The sequence below is a fragment of the Protopterus annectens genome, chromosome 4.part1 (assembly GCF_019279795.1).
Source record: "Protopterus annectens isolate FY-2018-M chromosome 4.part1, PAN1.0, whole genome shotgun sequence".
Classification (NCBI taxonomy): domain Eukaryota; kingdom Metazoa; phylum Chordata; order Ceratodontiformes; family Protopteridae; genus Protopterus; species Protopterus annectens.
The window spans coordinates 51,968,272-51,990,993 of record NC_056734.1 but is presented as its reverse complement, the minus strand read 5'-3'; positions in this window follow the sequence as shown (position 1 = coordinate 51,990,993).

Below are 22,722 nucleotides of genomic sequence, written 5' to 3'. Positions count from 1 at the left end.
TCAACGCCCAAACTATTCATCGCCGGGCCCTTATTGTAGCTAAATACTTTAATTCTCGATCTTCCTATTCCAAAATGGCTTCGGTAAGCAATCCAACTACCGATCTTCCGAAAAAACATAAGGATAAAGACAATGACAGACCGCACAGGTCCAAAACTACTGACAATGCTTCTGTTAAGCTAGTCACCGATTCTATGCTACTCAGTGAGGCGGTTTTGCAGCCCCTGCAGCCCACTTTGATGGATTTGCAGGCCGCTACCAAGACCTGCTCGAAGTTTGGTATGCCACTGCGGATGTCTCTACCTTGGATGGGTCCAGAGCTGTTGTGCAGGCACCAGCTTCTGAGGAAGTTTTTCGCATTATCAATATTCGACTCAGACTACTTCTTTCGTATCTTCAGTTCTTTCTAAGACTACCAAGTTTCTAAGGCCAAGAGTACAAGCAACGCCTAAAAAAACAATGACCGAAACTCAAGCGCTTGCTTCCTTGCCACAATCTCTAATGCTTAAAATGGCAGAAGACCTGATCATGCTGATTAAGGGAAGCCAGCCTTCCCCTGCTAAAAGAAAAAGAGACTTGTCCTCAGCAGCTTTAACTGACCAAGAGTCCAATAACTCTGAGGTTTCTGAATATGAAGACATGCCCTTATCTGCCTATGAGGAGTCAGATGCAGAGGAATCCATTCCTTCTGCTTCCCTTCCAGAGGATTTTTCTTTTGGTGAAACCCTACATACTTTGAGAGAGCATTTCCACTCGGAATGCCAGGATTATCCTCAGTCCAAAAAGAGACTCAGGGAATGTTTAGTTTTACAACAGCACAGACCCTTATATATCCCTCCTGTTCTAGATGGTGTGGATGATGTCTTTATGGAATCCAGTCTAACTCCTGATACTTTACCTGCTACTCCAAGGAAACCAGACAGGTACTACAGAGTCCCTAACTCTCACAAATTTCTTTTCAAAAATCCTACTGATGACCCAGAGGTCATCTCCCAAGGACCTAAAGGAATAAAAGCAACTATAGCTAAGAATCCCACCCCTTCAAACAGGAACTCCAGAGCTTTAGACAGATGGGGTAAAAAAGTATACACCTCTGCAACTCTCGCTATTAGAGCATTGAATTGTCAGTTCCACATGCTGAAATACCATCAACATGCTATGGAACTTATTAAGCAAAAATGATCTATGTTTCCTGACTGTGCAGAAAATAAAGAATTACAGGAGCTTATGCATTCTGCAAGCGAAGTCAGCAAGCATACCCTGCAAAGTGGGTTTGATGCCCTAGAAGCATCTTGCAAGGAGCAGTCACAGGTTCTGTACTTAGATCGCATGCTTGGCTTAAGGATCAGACCTTGCCAGACCATGTGAAATCAAAATTATTAGATGCTCCTTTGAACAAGGACAATCTGTTTGGCACCAAAGCAGAAGAGGTTTTAAAAAAGATAGAAGAAAAGGCTAAGTCTTTGCAGACAGTCAAAGATTTTTTGCAAGGGCAGCCTCCAAGATTCAGTAGGCATTGCCCCTCGAAATATTAGTCCTTTCCAGCCCCCTCAAGGCCATCTCAAACTAGACCCAGGGGAAACAGACCCCCCCAGATTACAGTCTCAGGGTATGCAGAGATCTAAGCAATGGAGTACCCCCACTTCTAAAACAGGGAGTGCTAAGCCACCCTTACGGAAAGAATTCACAATGACTTCTCAACTCCACTCCTCACCTCTGCCCAATTGATCATGCCCCTAGAAGGAAAACTTGCCCACCATGCAAAAAACTGGATCTCCATCACCAATGATCGATGAGTCCTCAACATAGTATCCCAGGGGTATACATTTTATTTCCACATACTACCAACCCCAAAAGGGTTCCCAGACCTTCCTCCAAACCACTGGGCAGAGGCACAGAACCAAGTTCAGACCCTGCTCTCCATAAGGGCAATTCAACCTATTCCTCTAGAACAGATAGGCCAAGGTTTTTATACCAGAAATTTTCTGGTACCCAGAAAAGAGGGCACCTGGTGCCCAATCTTAGATCTATCCATTCTAAACACCTTCCTGGTGGTACCAAAATTCAAAATGCTCACCCTACAGCAGCTTCTCCCTATGCTGTCCAAAGATGCCTGGTTAGCCACCCTAGACCTAAAGGAAGCCTATCTGTACATCCCTATCAGGGACTCCTGCAGGAAAGATCTATGTTTCAGGGCATGATCTATGCATTATCAGTTCTCTGCAGTTCCCTTTGGCTTATCCACTGCTCCCAGAGTTTTCACAAAGTGCGTGGCTCCAGCCATTGCCTATTGCAGACAGAGAAAGATTCAAATATACCCTTACTTGGACAAGTGCCTGATTCAGGCAGACAGCCAGGAAAAGCTGTTGCAGCACCTTACATTTGTAAAGGACCTTCTAATCTCCCTGGGGTACACTATCAACGAAAAGAAATCAAAACTAGTCGCAAGTCAAAAAATTGTGTTCCTTGGAGCAAGCTTGGACACAGCATCCCAGATGGCATTACTTATTCCAGAAAAACAAGCCTATCTGACAGGCTACTTCACTTCAATGGCCACCAGAACCCAGCTGTCCACAAGGAAAATTCTGCAGGCTCTAGGGTTCATGGCCTCCTGCATTCTACTAATTCCATATCCCAGACTGCATATGAGGAAACTTCAATGGTACTTAAAAAGTCTTTGGTGCCAACATTCTCAGGACCTGGAAACTATCATACCTATAATACCTTGTCTCAGGACAGAGTTTCTTTAGTGGGCAGCAGCATGCAACCACAACAAGGAACTTCCCTTTACACAACCCCACACCACCCAGACCCTAAGCACAGATGCATCAGACTATGCCTGGGGTGCACATCTGGATGGCAGGTGCATTTAGTGCCACTAGGACCCAAACTAAAATCATCTGCACATCAACCAAAAAGAGATGCTAGTTGTTCAGCACACTCTGACAGCTTTCAGATCCCTACTCTCACCGGGGCCCCTTCTAATAAAAAACGACAACACCACAGTGATGGGGTACATCAACAAGCAGGGGGGAACCCACTCTTACCAACTCTGCAGGCTAGCCATGACCCTGTGGAACATGGCCTCAGCTATGCATATTCACCTGAAAGCTCAATTCCTGCCAGGAAAACAAAACTCTCTGGCAGACGACTTAAGCAGGAATCTCCTAGACCCACACGAGTGGCAATTAAACCACAACACCTTCAGCCTTCTAACCCAGAAATGGGGTACCCCGAAGGTGGACCTATATACCTCCCCCTACAATCCCCAGCTCAGCAAATTCTGCACCAGGGTACCTCACAGTAAGGCCTGGAAAGTGGATGCCCTATCCCTCCAGTGGGCAAACCTCTCAGTCTATGCATTTTTCCCTCTGCCTCTTCTTACAAGAGTACTACTCAAGATAAGACAGGAAAGACCAAGGGCAATCCTGATTGCCCCAGACTGGCCATGCCAACACTGGTACCCACTACTGCGCAGTCTGTCACTGATGCCACAATGGCACCTACCCCAGATCCCAACCCTCCTCACTCAGTAGGTGGGACAACTCTTGCATCTGCAATTGCAAACCCTGAACCTTGCAGCCTGGCTTATTCCTTGAATTCTACTCCAGTGGCCAGCCTAAGCAAGCAGGTAGTGGATGTCATTCCTGAATCCAGAAGACCCAGTACAAGGAAATCCTATGCTGATAAGTGGAAAAGGTATTGTTCCTGGATTCACTCTAAAGGAGTGGATACAGCACAGAGCTCCTTACCTCTCATCCTGGATTACCTAGCAGACCTACTACACAGAGGCCTATCCTTTTCTTCCATAAAGAACCATGCCTCTGCCATCTGTGCTCATTACAGCACTGAGCCATCTCTCGTCTCTCACCCTCTCATCAAACAATTCCTGAGAGGGGCTAACAACTTAAGGCCACCAAGAAGAGCCCCCAGTCCTTCTTGGAACCTTAATTTTGTGTTGGAAAAGCTCACTCTACCCCCTTTGAGTCTGCAAAATCAGCAGAGTTAAAATTCCTGTCTTGGAAAACAGGGTCTCCCTCAGGACTAACCCTGCTTTTATGCCTAAAGTGGTGTCCAGTGTGGCTATCAACCAATCTATCCATTTGCCCACCTTTTTCCCTAATCCTCAAAATAAGGGGGAACGGATCCTGCACTCTTTAGATGTGTGCAGACAGTTCAGATTCTACCTTGATAGGACTAAGCGCTTCACGAAATATGACCAGTTACTAGTCAGCTTTGCACCAGGGGCAGAGGGCAAGGCCATATCAGAACAAACCATCTCCAAATGGATAGTACACTGTATCCATTTCTGTTATAAACACCATGGGAAACCACCCCCCTCAGGGGATCAGAACGCATTCCACTAGGGCAACTTCAACCTCTACAACATTTCTCAGAAGATTCCCTACCAGGGACATTCTGGAAGCTGCTACTTGGTGTTCTGTTCATACCTTCACCAAGGATTACAACCAGCCTATCTTTTCCAAATCGTGGGTGAGCTTTGCAACAGCAGTCCTACAGGGCATATTGGCCAGCACCAACTCTTCTTGACTGCCTCCACCCATTCTTCAGCTTTGGGAATCAACCCAAGTGTGACTAATATTGGACTTCCTTTGAATGGCACTAAAAACTTAGCCAATTATTGAATTCTGATGTAACCAAAAACACCACAAGAAATAGCGTAACACACTTTTTATTTCCGCTTTCGTCCGTAGACTTCTTCTGAAGAAGTCTACGGACGAAATAAAAGTGTGTTTCTTGTGGTGTTTTTGGTTACATCAGAAGTCATATCAGCTGTGTTTTGCCATCTCTTCCATTTTTATTAGTTGTAGTTTTGGTTTTGTGTTTTTCAATTATTGAATTCACTTACTTCATATTGCAGCATCTTCCTTGGAGAAGGTAGAATGCTGCTTAGTACTAGTCTCATAGCTACCTTAGACATACAGTTTGAGAGCTCCATCATGCCTGCCTTCATATAGCCCAGGTTGGTACACCTCAATTCATTGATAAATGACATGAACTATGACAGAATCATACTGGTACTTGTTGTTCAATGACTTGAGTGCATTCATGATCTGTAGGATTCCAGCACCAGACAAGCAACTAACAATCACTCTTTCCTTACTCAGCCTAGTAAGATGCACATCTGTATGTCTTAGAGTGGACTCACCTGTAACAGCAATGTTTGGTTGGGTCAATGCCTGCTTTACGGGCTCAGCATCTGTGACTTTGGGACTCCTTGCTCTATGTGTTGTCTTTTGGAGGTCTTTGCAGTTTAGACGATTAATCTTTCGAACCTCAGCATGTGATGGATTATGTGTATTGTGATGGCCTTGGAGAGATGTCATGTTTGATGTACTGCTGATGATTTTGGTGTCTGAGTTTACTGTCTGTGATATTTGTATATGTACATCTCTCACACACTGTGTTATGTTGTTTGAGTAACAGATGATCATCATACAGCATGAGGCAATTATTACGTTGTGTCAAAATACCCGCCTCAGTCAAGCTGGCTAGAGAAGTTATGGGGAAGTGGTGGTCCGTGATACTGAAAAGAATGAGTCAGGGGTAACTATAACTGCTTGGAATTTGGTTTTAGAATAATGTTTTGGTAGACTTGCTACTGAGTATTTAAAGTTCAATACAAAACAGCTAGTCTGGAAACCTTTTCCTGCCACCAGCAAGAACCAGTAAACTATAGCAAATACAAACACTAAAACTCATCAATTTTGATACTACAATCAGTGCAAGTAGTACCACTACAATCAATATTAATCAATTTTATCAAAGGTCTTTTAATCTGATGAGTAATTTAAGGGGTGAGCCTTTGAAAAATGATACCGTTGTGCTTATTGTTAACAGCCAATATATATGGGGAGATGGAGGAAATTGTGTTGTAATGTAGATATCAGTAGCTCTGCCTTCAACATAAGGAAATTTCTAGCTCCTTGATTTCTTTTAAGAGCTTTTAATAAAATAAATAAAAAATATAATATAACAAAATAACAAATAATAAACTCAACCCATCAAAAACTAAAATTATGTTATTTTCCCCTTCAAAATGTACCATTATAGACAAGAACTCATTCTCCATTACTAGTCAGAACAATACTTCTCTCGAGGTAGCCTCCCATGTAAAGCTTTTAGGAGTCCTTTTTGATGAACAGTTAAAATTTGATACCCACCTACTAACCAATATAAAGAAAACCCACTAGAATCTAGGCATGATCTACCACCATAACCGCTATATCACTCCCACTCCTAAACTTGTACTCTCTCCTTCCTCATTCCTTCTCTCCTATATGGTGCCCCACTTCTTACCAACCTTCAGTCTTCTCTAAAAACAAAGCTATCCTTCTGTTATAATAACATTTCTAAGTTTGCTATCTGCTATAAATCCTCCTCCCACCACTGCAATGCCTTACACAAACTAAATTGGCTCGAACTTCCCAACCATCTTACCTACATTCAACTTACTCATGCCCATAAACGCATCTTTAATCCCTCCATCTGCCCCTCCCTTACCTCCTCCTTCAAAATGCACTTACCCAACAGACTTCTAAGATCCAATAACCAGAATTTGCTTGAACTGTACAAGCCTGCTCATCCTCCAGGCAAACACCTGCTATCCTTTTCCCTAGGTTGCCTCTGGAACTCCCTGCCACCTCGTATTCATACTATAGACAACCACTCTACCTTTAAGACCCTGCTTCATGCCCATCTCAAATCCCTCTGGGAATGTTCTCACTCTCATAGCACATGACTCACCTCTTTCATTTCTCACACTCCTTTACTTCTCTCTTCTCTCCATCATACTGAGCATCTCTGACTACTACTACTGCTTTCATTTTTCTCATTTACTCCTACACTTGCTCTGCTTATTTCTTCTTATTGTCCCACCCTTCTTACATTCAACAATTAATACCTCTTATCCCCCTACCCTACTTTAACTCTAAGATTTCATGTAAAACTGTAATGCGTGTGTTGTTTCACATTGTAACAAATCTAACAGGAATATACACCAATGGATTTTTCTTAATTTAATTGACCTATTTGTGTGTTTTGTGTGTGTGTGTGTGTGTGTGTGTGTGTGTGTGTGTGTGTGTGTGTGTGTGTGTGTGTGTGTGTGTGTGTGTAATCTTACTTGCTTTTTTTGACTGTATTTTTGCTGCAATTGTGGATTTTTTGTCATGTTGTATAAAAATGTAAATGCATTGTCTTCACTTTATATTGTTGTTCATGGAGCTTTCCTCCCTGGGACTCCATTGAAAACAGGCTCTTCTTGGTCCAATGGACTATCCCTGTAAACAAACTGTAAAATAAAATAAAAAAAATAAATGTCATAGTTTTCAAGCACACATTTTAACAAGTCATAGGTCTATATGTAGTTGAATTATTTTAATTGCTTTTTAAGAACTGAAAGGATTGTTCTTTTTTTGCTGGCACTTGGAAATATTAGTCTATTAAAGCATTAAACTCAAAATGTAGTACCTTTGACCACTCTTCTTCCGCAGTCTTAAATACCCACTCACCACATAATGAGGGCCACACATTTTGGTGTTCTAATAGCATTTTTAAGATTTCTTTCTTCCAATATTTCCAGGCAGTCTTGTCTCTTTCTTAATTACTTTTTCACAATTGCTCCATTAGTAATACACTTTCATGATTCCTTAGTTTATTAACTTTCCAAAGTTCTTCATATCTTTATTTTTAAAACTTCTAACATTGTTTTCTATTTCCTCTCTAAAATAACTGTTTAGCATCAATTTATTGCATGAATTTATTCTTTCTGAATATCTTTTACTTTCATTATTCTCGTATTTTCATCCTTAAACCATAATGCTGTATCATCTCATTATTTTTAAATCTTCTTTGTCATACCATCTAATCTAGATTATATCAGTTTTCTTGTGATTTGATATTAAAACTGGTTCTACTTCATTTTACTATATTGTCTTCATGCTCTGCTTATTGTTGTATTTTTTCATTTTCTAATAGTCTTATATTTATTTATGCATTTATTTATTTATTTCATTTATTTATTTTTGTTGACTGGGTTAGTCCCACTGGGCTAGTTGCATCTTTTCAGGGAAGACACTGATTAGTATTTATACTACTTGGGGAAATTTAGCCAAGCCATTGTGGATCTTCCCCTATTCTTTGGAGCTACTAGATGACAATGTAGGGCTCCTACAGCAGCAAGAAAAAGGCCCAAGGGAAGCAGCTGCATGGAGGAGGAGAGTTTGTATGTGTAAAATGAGAATTTGGAGAAAGAAAATTTCAGTATGGAGTATCAGAATGAAGATGATGATTCCTGTGTGTTGGATGATACAGATGAGCAGTGTTTAGCTATAACAATGAAGAATGAAGTAAGTCAATCTGTTGGAAAGGTGCAGATAACAAAATTGGTGATAGAGTAGCTCGCAGATGATTTTATGTTGATAATAATAGACTAGGATGATCCAGGATACATTTCTACTGTTTCATAGGGTGAGATGGCAGATAACATTTTTGGAAGAGTTGAGGATGGTAATGCGAAGGAGGAACCACGTGATGTGGCAGCAGAAAATGCAGCAGTTAGAACTTATGCAGCAGAGACAGAAAGTAAAAGAGGGAAATAACAGGCTGAGAAGGAGTCTGGCTTTGTTTCAGCAGAGAATACAGTAATTAAAACATGCAGAAGTGGCAGAAGGCAGAAAAGCAGAAAAGTAACAAATTGTAAGTAAAACTGTTTTAAAAAGGTAGAGAAGACCAACTGTGAAAATAAGAACAAAAGTTGCACTGTAATAGATTTTATGTATGGAAAAATTTGGTGGCTGTTCTGGGTTTTAAAGCACAAAAATTGTTCTTTTGTACATATAGACTTTTTGAATTAATATTTGAAGCTGGAACTGTATAATAAAATGAAGGACATATTTTATGTGTGGGACAATTTGCTAACTGTTCTGAGTTTTAAAGCACAAGAAATCCAGTCTTTTATACAGACAGGAAGAGGCTTTTTTGAATTAACATTTGAAACAGATGGACTGATCATAACAATTATGAAAGTGTGTAATAAAATGAATGGCATTTATCCATTTTACCATAATTTTTATTCTTTCTGGTAGAAACTTAAATGATAAAAAAAGTTACTCTGAAGTTTAGAACTGATGAAATGCAAGAGGCAGATGTTAAAATTTCATGCAAGTCTTTTCTGTAATTGTTGATATTGTGAAAATTAGAGATTAGAGAAACTTATGGAATTAATGTAGTGGTGGGAGCTCTTTTGAAATCTGAAAAAAAACTTAATGAAACACTTGCCAATTGCTATTTTTGTGGCTGTTCATAGCAGGAAATTAAGATATGCTTTCTCATTCAATTATTGAGACAAGATAAGATGGAATCAGAGTGGGAGAAAGGCTATGCAGACAGCAGGGAGATGTGCGACGGAATGCAGTCTGAGTGAAAAATTAGGAGACTTTTTAATAAATTGTCAGGAACAAACAGTAAATAATGAAAAAGTAGGGGAAGGGGAAAAAACATTCATGAAGAAAGACAAGCAAGTGGCTTGGGAGAGGGTGAATTTGGAGCATATGGAGGGGAAAGAGGATGAGAGAGTTTGCAAGCAGGAAGAGAGGTCAGGATAAGGTATTGACACTAATATTTTTTGATGTTCTAACCAGTGAAAACATCTGATTCTGAGAATCAAGGATTATTTGTAGATGAACTGAGGAAAAAAATCAACAGAGAAAAGAGTAAAAATAAAAGAATGAAAATGTATAAATACAAATATTTCTCCTATTCTTAAAAAGAAGGAACAGCTAGAATTTTATTGTACTTTTAGTACATGTGAATAATATTGTTAACACTGTAAGAAGAATAGGGATAATATAATGATGTGCTTAATGTGATGTGGATGTTAAGTTCAAGGATGTAAGATACCTGAGAAATGAAGAAAGACTGCAAACAGAAAAAGTGTGGGTGGAAATATAATATGAAACTATAGGAAGTGATATTTGTTCTGATGTGATATGTAAATAAAGGATGAAAATATTACATGCAACATTAGGAAGATTAACTGCTGTTGTAAAGAGGTGGAGAGAACATGTTTATGGAATTATAGTATTACATGCATATATAACTAGCAAGGAAAGACAGAGGGCCAGATTCACGATGGCTTGCATGGAGTCTATGAGTAGAGTAAGACCTCATGCAGCCATCATGTCCAACGAGCGATCCACGAACAGCCTGTAGGGGCATGTAAGAGAGCTCCTAACACGTCTCCTACACGGAGAGGGCTGTAATATGCAAATTACCTCACTTGCAGCCGAAAGGCATGTAAATGAGGTACATTTGCAATCCAGGAAGCAGAAACCTGGCTGAGTAGGAGACGTGTTAGCTGCAGAAATGTACTCAGATGACAACTGAGTACCGTTCTGCAAATAGCACAATGGAGCCTTGTCAGCTCCAAATAAAGGTTGCATATGGTTGTGGAAGCATGCCAATGGCCAAATATACGGCCATTGGAAAGTTTCCCAAATGCAAAATTAAAATTAATTTTTTTTTTCACTGATTTCCGATGTTTAAGCGTAGCACAGCGCCTCGCAAACGGGGTGCACTATAAAAATCATAAAATAAGGCAATAAAAGCCACAAACATGGAATTTATGAAAATTGTCAAATTACAATGTAAGGGAATAGCAGGCTGAAGACAACATGGCCACCGAGTAGGGGTTGCTAAGATGAGAAGCCCAGTTTAAGACATGTAACCAAGCATTAGTAGGCAATCCTATGTAAATGAGTGTTAGGATAGTGAATTGCACTTTTACATAGCAAATGAGCACAGTCAGTGGAGTGTAGGAGTAGGATATGGGGAGGAACAGAGTAGGAGATAGGTGACATCACAAGGGGGGTATGTATGAAAGTAGTGCAGCTCATTGGAGGACAGTGGCATCTGTTAGGTGTCATTTAGACATCATGGAAAGAGGTGTGTCAACAGGTAGGCCAGGGAAAGCCAAGAAATGGAAGGTGTATACTGTGGATAATACCAAAGTTTCTTGCTGAGCGGGTATGCGTGCGTGTGCGCGTCTGTAAACTTGAGTAAGACAGAGTGCATGCGTGGAAGCGTGATTGTGTGCGTTTAAGCCGAAGTAAGCATGTATAAGGCTGTTGGAAGACCTGTAAACTTGTTTGCACTGGTGTGCACGCGTTTTAGCCTGAATAAGCAAGTTTTTGTCTGTCTAAGCATGTATGCGCATGTGTGAGCTGCTGTGAGTGTGTTTGCGCTTGTATGCACGTCGCTCCCCCTGAGGAAACAGAAAGGAAAAAGGAAGCACAACAAATAGCAGGAAGCTACCAGGTGATACTAGTAGAGCTAGCAGGTGAAAACAACCCAAATCAGGCAATAACACAGGCAGAACACTAGCCTAGCCCAGCCCAGCACTTAAAACTCTGCAAACAACAGTGCAGTTTGTTTCTCACAAGAGACATTGGAACACTGGAGTATGCTACTAGAAGTGAAAACTGAAAAAGCTTCACTCAGACAGAAAATGCTAGGGGCTGCCATTGCTGTTATAAGATGACATGCAACATGCTGAGGGTGGTGACAATGCAAATGCTGCCGGACAACCCACAGTGAGGAGACGGAGAAGAGTGTACAGGCCCAAGGTCACCTACCAGGGGTTACATGAGCTGGAGATAGTGGAGCGCTATAGAGTAGATAGAAACCTCCTGCAGCAAATTGTTGAGCTGTGCAGGCCACGCCTCACACACCGAACCAACAGAGGGGAACCCATCCCAGTGGAAACCAAGGTATGTGTTGGCCTAAGAATACTAGCAACAGGTACCTTTCAGAGACCAACTGGTGATATGATGGGGATATCACAGGCATCAGCATCCAGGGTACTGCACCAGTTCCTGGATGCCGTGTCAGCACATGTCGGTGATCATGTATGTTTCCCCAATTCCCGTGAGGTATTGGCCAGCAATATGTATCTCTTCCAGCAAATAGCAGAATAACCTGAGGTAGTGGGTGCAATAGACTGCACGCATATATGCATCAAAGCACCAGCCGGTGAGCAGGGTAGGGCCTACATTAACCGCAAGGGCTTCCCCTCCATCAACTGCCAGGTCATGTGTTATGTCCAGGGCATAATAATGAATGTGTGTGCTGGCTGCCCTGGAAGCTACCATGATTCCCATATCTGGCATCTGATGCAGCTGTATCAGACATTTGCCAATGGGGACATCCCACATGGTCACTTAGTGGGGGATGCTGGCTATGCACTGGAGCCGTGGCTGATGACACCCATCAGAAATGCACACACACCTGAACAAGAATGCCATAATGAGGCACACGTACAAACACGAAATGTAATTGAGCGTGTGTTTGGATTGCTCAAGTCATGGTTCCAGTGCCTAGACACATCTGGCGGAGCCTTGCAATACTCACCAACTACATGTACCCAAATTGTCATGGTATATGCTATGCTACATAATATGATCCTGCGAAAACAGCTGCAACAGGACCAGCATAGGCCTGGGCCAAACAGCCCCCCACCAGTGCCAAGGCCATCACAGGCAGAGCATGACTCAGAGGAGGAACAACCTGAGCCTGCCCCAGTAGGCAGAAGGAGGCATGCCCAGTATGCCTTGGCCTTGGCAAAGAGGCAATGCATAGCACATACACTGTCTCAATAGGAACCCTGGAAATGATACCTCTCTCTGACTTGCACATATAGTAAAAGGGATGCCTAAATTGACACTACCTGTTTCCAAACATGTATAGGGAGTGCAGAATGTGCATCCAACATAGGCAGCCCTGCAGCACCACCTGAGACATGATTGCCATGTGTTAAGCAATGTAAGGTAGTGCTAAACAGCATTTACCACCATGTCGTATATGCAAACTTGATGACCTTCAGTAGCATCCTAACCTCACCAAACATGAGGCCACAATATGAAGACAAGATGATCAATTACAACAATTGGCTTAAGTATTGGTGTCAGTGAAAGGGGATTCAATGCCTGTCAGCCTTGGATGAGATGCTTGACAAGACATGATGCTTTGCTAGGGATGGATTTCACCTATCACCTGTGGCCTATTGGATATTGCCAAAGGCTCTTGTCACCCCCATAGTGCCTTTTCTAGGTAAGGCTCAAAAGACAAAACCACCTTCATAGGTATCACAAGGGATAAGAAAGTATAAGTAATGCTACTCAATGCCAGAAGTCTAAACTGCAAGATGCATGCACTCCAAACACTCCTCAGCATGGAGAATGTTGATATCTGTGCAGTAACAGAAACCTGGTTCAAGGCTCCCAAGAGCACCCTAGCATTCACAGGTACACCTCATACCATGCTTTACAGCTGCAAAACATGGAACAAACTACAAAAGGAGGGTGAGTATCAATATTTGTCAAAGATACCCACACCCCCAGGTTGGTGGCACAGCATGAAGCATCAGAGACTACCCGTGTGTAACCAACAGTGGGTAAAACCGCCTTCTAGTTCATAGCCTGCTACAGACCACCCTCCTAAACCCAGGAACCACACTTGGCCGACTGGAGAACACATGAAAATATGAAGATCTCCCCAAACACCATTATATTGGCCGGCTTCAACTACCCAAACATACACTGGGAGCATTATCCTAGCTCCAACACCCTTGACCAAAGGTTCCCAGAATTTATAAACCAAAATGTTATGGAACAACTTGCTACCACTCCCACAAGAAGGGAAAACATACTGGACCTGATCATCACCAACATGGGGACTCTATGCCCAAGACCAGAAGTGTATCCCTCACTGGTACGATCACACCAGATAGTAATCTCACTGGATATTCACATCCCCACCCCAGCCCATGGCCAGAAAACCACAGTGAAAAATGTTCACTAAAGCATATGTCACACACCTCAAAACTGAGGTGGAATCCTTCACAGCCCCTGTGTCTGTAGAAAATACGGCCCAGACCTCATAACCCTTTATAAGTGCATTCTATGAACACCGTCAGGAATGCATGGATCATGCAATCCCAAATAAAACCAAGACCTAATCCTCCAAAGGCAGGCATCCTGTTTGGTGGACCCCAGCCATAAACAAACCATACAATACAAGGAGGAAGCTACTATATGATAGATCCAAATCACAAAAAGGGAAGCCATCTCTGACCAGTATTATTGAAAAACAACGTCCACACATTAAATTGTCAAAGGCCATCTGTGAGATAAAAATTGTACAGGACACCAAGGATAATCACAAGGCATTCTTTACTTATTGTAGGAACCTGTGTGGGAATCCCCAGATATGTTCAGAATTAGTCCAAAATAACAAACAATACAACAAACCCACAGACATTGCCAACATCCAAGCTGACAGGTTCAGTGCAAACTTCTCCCCCCCCTCCCCACCAAAAGGGCAAATATCTATCCCAGCAGAGTGCTGGCACCCTGACATCGCAGATGCTCAGGTAACAGCCAGCCTCTCCAAAGCAAAACACACAGCATCAATGGGACCAGACGGTGTCCTGGGCTGTATCCAACATGAACCCCAAGAAGAATTGAACACACACATAAAACCACTGTTCAATGTCAGCCTTAACACACGATATGTACCCAAAGAGCAGTGTACAGCAACAGTGGAAGTGAAGCCTGACTAGGTTGGTCTGCAAAGCTATGGAAAGGATCATCATGGACCTCAGAAATAAACATATTGGGGACACACAGAAACTGGATCCTACCCATTTTGGCTTTGTTAAGGACAGATCCTGCCTCTTAAACCTGGTTGAGTCATTTGAAACAGTCACCAAGGCCATTGACGAGGGGATGGTGGTCCACACAGCCTACCTGGACCTTGCAAAAGCCTTCCATACAGTACCCTACTTGGTCATCATAGATAAGATCACTGGCTTCAATAGAAACCCCTATGTCACTAGATGGGTTGAAAACTGGCTCAAAGACAGAACCCACATGGTCTGAAATGCTGGAGCCATGTCAGACCAAAAACCAGCTACAAGTGGCATCCCACAAGGCTCAGTCCTGGGACCTCCCTTGTTTAGTATATATTTCTCAGAGGTACAGGCCAACACAGAAGGACTGTTGCTGAATAAGTTTGTAGATGACTGCAAATTGGGCGTCATAATTGACCCTCCAGCTGACGCAAGCATCCTACAAAATAGCCTAATAGAAACAGACAACTGGTGTCAGAGCCATGTCTTCAAGTTAAACACAAAACAGTGTATAGTCCTCCCCTTTGTCAAAAACTAAGTGCCCACAAATTACTACATATGTGGTAACCCATTATGTATGGAAGAAGTGATAAGGGACCTGGGGACCCAAGTCGATAGCAATCTCACATTCGACAACCATGTGGCCAAAGTGTTCAGAGAAACATTTCATACAGCCCACCTAATTATGAAGGTAATCATATCTACATCAGTGGAGGTCATTGTGCCTCTTAACTCATCCCTCATCAGGCCCATAATTGAGTACAATGCCCCTTGTGGGATGTACCTTTTCAGACACCTGTAGCAGTTGGAAAGACCACAAAAGTACCTCACCAGGAGGATCAAAGGGCTCAAACACATGCCATTCACTGCCCGGTTAAATAAACTGCAGCTCCACTCAGTGGCATACTGCCTGCCCAGAGGTGATCTTTGCCAGATGTATAAAGCAATGTCCAACCTGGAATCAATGGACATGCCGCACTTTGCAAAATCAGAATCCCATCAAGCTACACGGTCTAGAGACCTGAACCTCAGGACTGAAATAAATAGGACATGCTGGAGTGACAGATCCATAACCCAGAGGCTCCCCCTACTCTTGAGTAAACTCCCACTCCAGTTTAGCCAGAGTCCCTCATTGACTCTCTTCAAGAGGAATCCTGATGAGTGGATGGGAGATTGTAGGTTTACCCCGGGTATCACTTCTATGTCACTGTTAGCCAGAGGCACAGTATACTAACCATGAAAAATGTAATGGCAAACTCCACTTACAATGTGTGTTGAAAGCCAAACACACTCTGGCTAGGATTATAAATGCCCTAGGGCAAATAGCCTAGTATGAACTTATGAACAGAATCACACACACCAAGTAGTACAACTGTGGTCACTGTGGAGTAATGTTTGCCAATGTCCAGCCAAGTTGTTGAATACACAGCAATATCAGACAAGCCTGGTTTAAGTAGGCCATAGCTGAACAAAATGCAACATGCTCATAGTTGTCCAACTGGCCCTTAATTAGTCTGGTCTGCTCAGTAGGAGCATTTACAGCAGTGATGGAACTCAAACCCATGATACTGTGCACCATAGCGAAAGTACTGAACCACTACACCATGACAGTATTGCAGTGTTCAGCCAGTATGAGAGAATGTTGCCAAGTCTTTGCAAACTATCCCATGGAAACCCTGCAAGCACAGCATAATCCCTGTTGAGTTATGACACAAAGAAGTCTGGTAGTAAGAACACAACATGACTTCCAACACACACAGTATTAATGTCAATATTGGTCATGTTCACACACAACCACAAATGTAGTGGACTTCAGATCACAACATTTGGAAAGGTCACACTGGGCATGCTCACACACTTGGATAAATGAGACACATGTCAGGCAACAAACCATAGAAAGCATGAACTGGGCATGCTCACACACTTAGGCCATGTCTGAGTATAGCAGTCAGTCACACATATCTGGCAGTTGTATGTGTTAAGCCAGGACCCTCCCGCAATCCAGCAATCCGCCCTGTGCACACAGTTAAATGACAACAGACACATATATTAATATACCGGAACCCTGTCATGATCAAACATGTTAGGCAGATACACAAGTTGTTCACAGAAACTGTGAAAGCTACGGCAATAAAGACCTGCAAACAGTAGCAGCAACAAATATTGTGCATCCCAAACATAAACATAGGTGCAGAGGTGAATACTAGGCTGTCTGCCCTAGGGAATTCATAAGCCTAGGCAGAGTGTATTTGGCGTCTGCCTCCCCAGTAGAGTAGCCTACTGTGCCTCTGTAAAGTAGGTCACAGAAAGCACCCTTTAAGGCTACTTTGCTGTGCCTCTGTCAAGCAGTGACACAGTGGAGATCCCAGGGGTGAATTTGCAATTTCCCATCCATGCGGCTGTATTTTGCTGAAAGAGGGTTGGTGAGGGGCTATGTCTAACTTTAATTGGGATTCAATTCCAGAATGAGGGGAACCTGTGAGTAATGAATCTGTCCCTGCAGCATGTCCTGTTTATGTTTGTGCTGAGGTTTATGTCCCTGGAGTGTGTAGCTGTAAGGGTTTTGGATGTTATGAGGTGGAGCATGTCCATTACTTCTGGGTTTGAAATGGCTGTATACGTCAGGCATAGATTACCTCTGAGTAGGCGTTAAGCAACTGAGTAGAGCTGGAGATCCTTTAGCTGAGCTGCATAGGACATCTGTGTGTAGCCCATGATTCTCTTGGGGAGGTACTGTTGTGTTCACTGTAGTTGCCGCAGGTGTTGGGTAAGGTACACCCCAAAAGGGGCATTGTAGTCAAACATGGTCCTGATGAGTGAGTAGTAGAGGGCCACAATGACCTCACATGATCTACATGCAAACACCCATGTGAGAAGGAGGGCTATACAAAGTTCTTAGCAATGACTCTCTGTCAATGTGATTAGCAAAGGAGAGGTTATGATCTATCTGGGTCTGTGGGATATTGCTCTGTTATGTAGTAGCTTCCTTCTTCTTTTGTACAGCTTATATATGGCTGGGGTCAACCAGACAGGTCTCCTGTTTTGGAGGAGTCATGGTTTTATGTGGGATAGCATGACCAATGCATACCTGCAGCTGCTCATACAATGCATTTGTAAAGAATTCTGCAGATTGGTCTGTATTAACCTCCAGCACGGGGCCTCTGAAGTATTCCACCCCAGTCTTCACAAGTGCAAAGTCTGCTTTTGAGAAATTCTTTACAGTGATTTCCTTGGCTGGGTGTGGGGATGGGATATGGAAGTCCAGGGAAAGTTGATCATGGTCTGATCTTAACAATGACAGTTCTACCTCTGGTGTGGAACATAGAGTCCCCATGTTGGTGATGATCATGTCCAATATGTATTCCCCATAGTGGGTGTGGTGACTGGTTGTGCTATAGCACATGGATTCACAAATTGTAGTGGCTGTAGGGTGATGTTGAGGGCTTGAGTAGTATCCCCAGTCAATATTTGTGTACCTGAAGTCAACCACTATAATGGTGTGTGTGAAGACCTTCATATCCGACACTGTTCCCAGGAAAGCCAAGTGTGGTTACTGGGTATGGGTGGGTGGTCTGAACTACACACCAAACCAAAAGGCAGTTTTGCATAATGGTAGGTGTATATGTATGGCCTGTCATGCTTAGTGCAGTGGGGCCAACCCAGAGGTGTGTGTATCTGTGATGTATATGGATACACCCCCTACTTGTGTTCTGTGTCACAAGTCCTGTGGTCATGAAGCATGGTATAGAACAAAACCTGGCAGTGCCAGTGTGCATATGTGACCCTGAACTAGGTTTTTGTGAATGCACAGATATTGTTATCCCCCATACTGAGGGATAGTTAAAGATGTACATTCTTCTTTGGAAACACTGGTGATGTCAGCACCCTAAGGGGGGGCAGGGGTGTGTGTATGTCTGCAATTCTTTGTGAAAGGAATGGTAATTTTGAAGACTGGGATAACACACTAAAAGATGTACATTCTTCTTTAGAAACACCGATGATGTCAGCACCCTATAAATACAGCAGGAGAAGGAAAATCATCCAGTAATGTGAATAGTGCGCTGTGCTAATGAGTCTGTCTCAAGTATCGTAACATAGTTAGGTAGAGGTTTGAATCCTGCAAACGCTGTGTGTGTGTGTATGTCTGCCATTCTTTCTGAAAGGAATGGCCATTTTGAAGACTGGGATAACACACTAAAAGATGTACATTCTTCTTTGGAAAGACTGATGATGTCAGCACCCTATAAATACAGCAGGAGAAGGGAAATCATCCAGTAATGCGAATAGTGTGCTGTGCTAATGCATCTCTCTCTCTCTCAAGTGCCCTAACTTAGTTAGGTAGGGGTTTGAATCCCACAAATCACAGTTTGTGAATGTGTTGTGTGTTTTGCTTTCATTATTGTATGACATATTATTATAACAGTAATTGCCATGCACACATCAGGTATGTGTTTGCCACATACAGATATATACCTGTGACCTTTAATAGTTCCTATGTGTGAAGCCTGCCCCATATGAATACAGTTGTTACCTTTGCCGCCATGTGCCGCAGCCTACCAGACCTTAGGCCATGCATGTATGTTGGTGGCAATGCAAGCTACTGCAGTGATCTGTGTCCTAGGCCAACTATGTGACACACACCCATGAAAGCTTCGATAGATTAATGTGGGTGACGGTTCATGTCGGCAGTATATGTCAGACATGTTAAAACACAGCAAAGTCTGTGAGTGATGGCCATCCAGTGTAGATGTATGGCAACTGTTGCCGATATGCATACAGACACCTTCTTGCTTAGGTGATACACAGAGCGACTGCAGAATACCTTTGGAAATGTGAATATCACAGAATAGACAAGATAACACCTGTCCACATGTACACACCATTACCATTATGTCTGTGTATCAGTTGAGGAGACACCAAGTAATGACCATTGAATGTCAGGCTATGTAAGCTGTGTATACTACCAGAATGCTGACCATTGATATGTGGAAACCGTATCACCCACAGCATACTGTCAAACCATGTCATGTTCCATGCTGACCATGTTCACAAATGTACACCTGCAAATCGGTGATGCAAACATCAAACATGTACTGTCCACACCCCAACACATGCAGGCACAGGTACACTCAACAGCCATGTGGCACATGTGCAGACAGTACACTTTGGGAAATAACACTGGTGTATACAAAACTGCAATGACAAACATAGTTAATGCATCATGCATGCTCGAATATTCCCACAACAATATCATTACACTGTACTGTTAACAACATGATAATATTACTACAGTGCTATGTAGTCACCCTGTGCATCAGTACAGTGCTATCCTGTTCCAGCATCATTGTTACAGATGACAGGAGGTGGCACAGTTTCATCTTATGCACAGGGTGTGTACTTGGTTTGCCAGAGTCTGCCATTGACACATCCAGTCGACATGTATGTGTGTGTGTGTGTTGGTGAGGGACAACAGTACAAGATGGGGCAATGTTGCTGCGATGTGTGTGTGTATGTGTTAGCCCTAGGTGTTAGCATTATGTGTGTGTGTATGCATGCACACAGTTCCACTATGTGGCTGCCATATACGGGTGTTTGTGGACAGCCACAGACTGTACCTGCCAGGTCATACAGGTCACTGTCTCTGGCCATGGACATGGTACCTGTGCCTGGCAGGGGTGCTGCGGACAGTATCAGGTACCAAGCCAGATTGGGTACTGTTATCAGAAGCAGTGGGTAATTGACTGGACACATGTCCCTGCTGGGACTGTCCAGAGCCACGTGCATGTGGTCTTCTAGGATGGTCTAATGACAGCACAGACCCAGAATTGCTGGGGCTGGTACTGGCACTATGGGAGCGGCTGCGGGTTTGTTGTCAGCCGCGACTTCTGGCAGCTGATAATGTTGCTGGCAGATGTCCACATCGATGCCTCAACTGTCCTGCACTGTTCTGGCTCCTGGACATGTAGTTGTGGAACAGATCTAATGTGTCCCCCCAACGTCTATCAATGACCTCGCTGATGTTACAGATGGCAGACGCAACGTCACGCATAGTGTTATTCATAGCGGTGCAATGTGCTCTAACCTCCCTCAGACCCTGTCTGGTGTACCGTTCCATACGTGCCTGTGCCTGCATTACAGCCCGGAACATAGCTGAGGTTGATAGACCTCTGTGGGCACATCTGACAGGGGCAGTACGACCACGGATGCTCCCACGAGAACCCCTGGACATCTGCCTGTGTGGTACCATGTCAGGAATCTGGTCATGGCTGCTGTGAGGGGATGCATATGCCAATGATACCACACTACCCTGGTCAATGCCCACTGTATGCTGTCCCTCAGCTAAGGACATTGGTGACAATGGATGTATCGGCAGGATGACTGTGCACATTGATGGGGTTGACTGCTGTGTACTGTCAATTGGATGACCAACGACAGACCCTGTCACACCTCCCTGAGCCATTACACATTCACACAGGCGCACATGCACACAGGCGCACATGCACACATGCACACATGCACACAGTAGCACATGCACACATGCACACAGGTGCACATGCACACATGCACACAAGCACACAAGCACACAGGCACACTCCTCAGTACAGCAGATACAAACACAGACACATCTGCAATCCAACACATTCACAATACTGTTTTAGGCTGGGTGACCATTTCACAAGGAAAAACATCACTGCACACATCAGCATGCAGATTATGTGTTGCACAGGAACATGCAGTGCAAGTGTAGACAGCCCTTGTTAATAACAGTATACGTGTACTTGATGCTTGTGTGTAGTTGTTCAGTGATTGTCTCCACCCTGGGACACAATGTGTACAAGGACATAACAATGTTGTGCAAGTGTTACAAGCTGTGGGTGCATAGATTTACACACACACACACACACACACACACACACACACACACACACACACACACACACACATACAAAACACATGACGGTGCTACGCAATAACAGCTATGTGTACTTTTGTGGTCAGTGGAACTGGATGTGGTGTAGTAACGTGAGCCATGATCAACATGCTTCTTGTGGTCAGTCAACAATAATAATGTGTGCCAGACAGGCAGCTAGCATGCTGTACCTGAAGTGCAGTAACATGACTACATCCACAATTACACGGCCACTTGTTACATGGGTGTGTAAGGTGGTCAATAGTGAGCATTGCCTAACATGAATGTATTATTTGTTCCAGACTGTTGCACAAAGACATGATAGGCCTCTACCACTCAGGTATATTATGTGTGCTGCATAGATAAATGGGATGCTGAAGGCTGGCCATACAGCAGATGTCATAATTGGACATGTGTAGCAGGCTAAGGTGTAGTATGTATGCCAAACATGTGTGTGTTGTGTACATGTGTATCTGGTATGCCTATACAATGTCCAGTACTGTGTTGCCACACATGTGTCTCATGCTCTGTGTATTGCATGTGAGTGAGGGAGCTACTGAGAATAATGGGATATGCATAGCCTCATAGCAAACATGCACAGCATGCATTATGTGTAGGTGTGTTACATGTGCACACATTACACCTCCATATAACATGCACATGTCATTAGCAATAATATTGTTATTACACACTCACCAGCATGGATTGGCTGCCTTGCTGTCACTCCAGAGGGACCTGCAAACATATGAGAGTGATTGCTAGTGGCCACAACTGTGCCTTTGATACTGTGAGTATGATAAAGTACAGTAGTACAACAGGTGGCTTTCACAGGTGTACAGATTATGCTCAGAATATCAATCTTGCAGAAGAATGGGCAGGTTAACAGCTACACAAACAGTACACATCTCACACATGCATAGACTACCAGTACAGAGAACAGTCAACTACAGATATGGCATGTTACCTGCACACTCCATTTCAACATGCTGGGTGGCTCCGGCCTCCATGATGACACAAGTTTGTGGATGTTCTTGTTGTTGGCCTAGAGCCACAACACTTGGGAGGTGCTCCTCCACACCGGTGAGGGGGGGGGGTGGATAGGTAC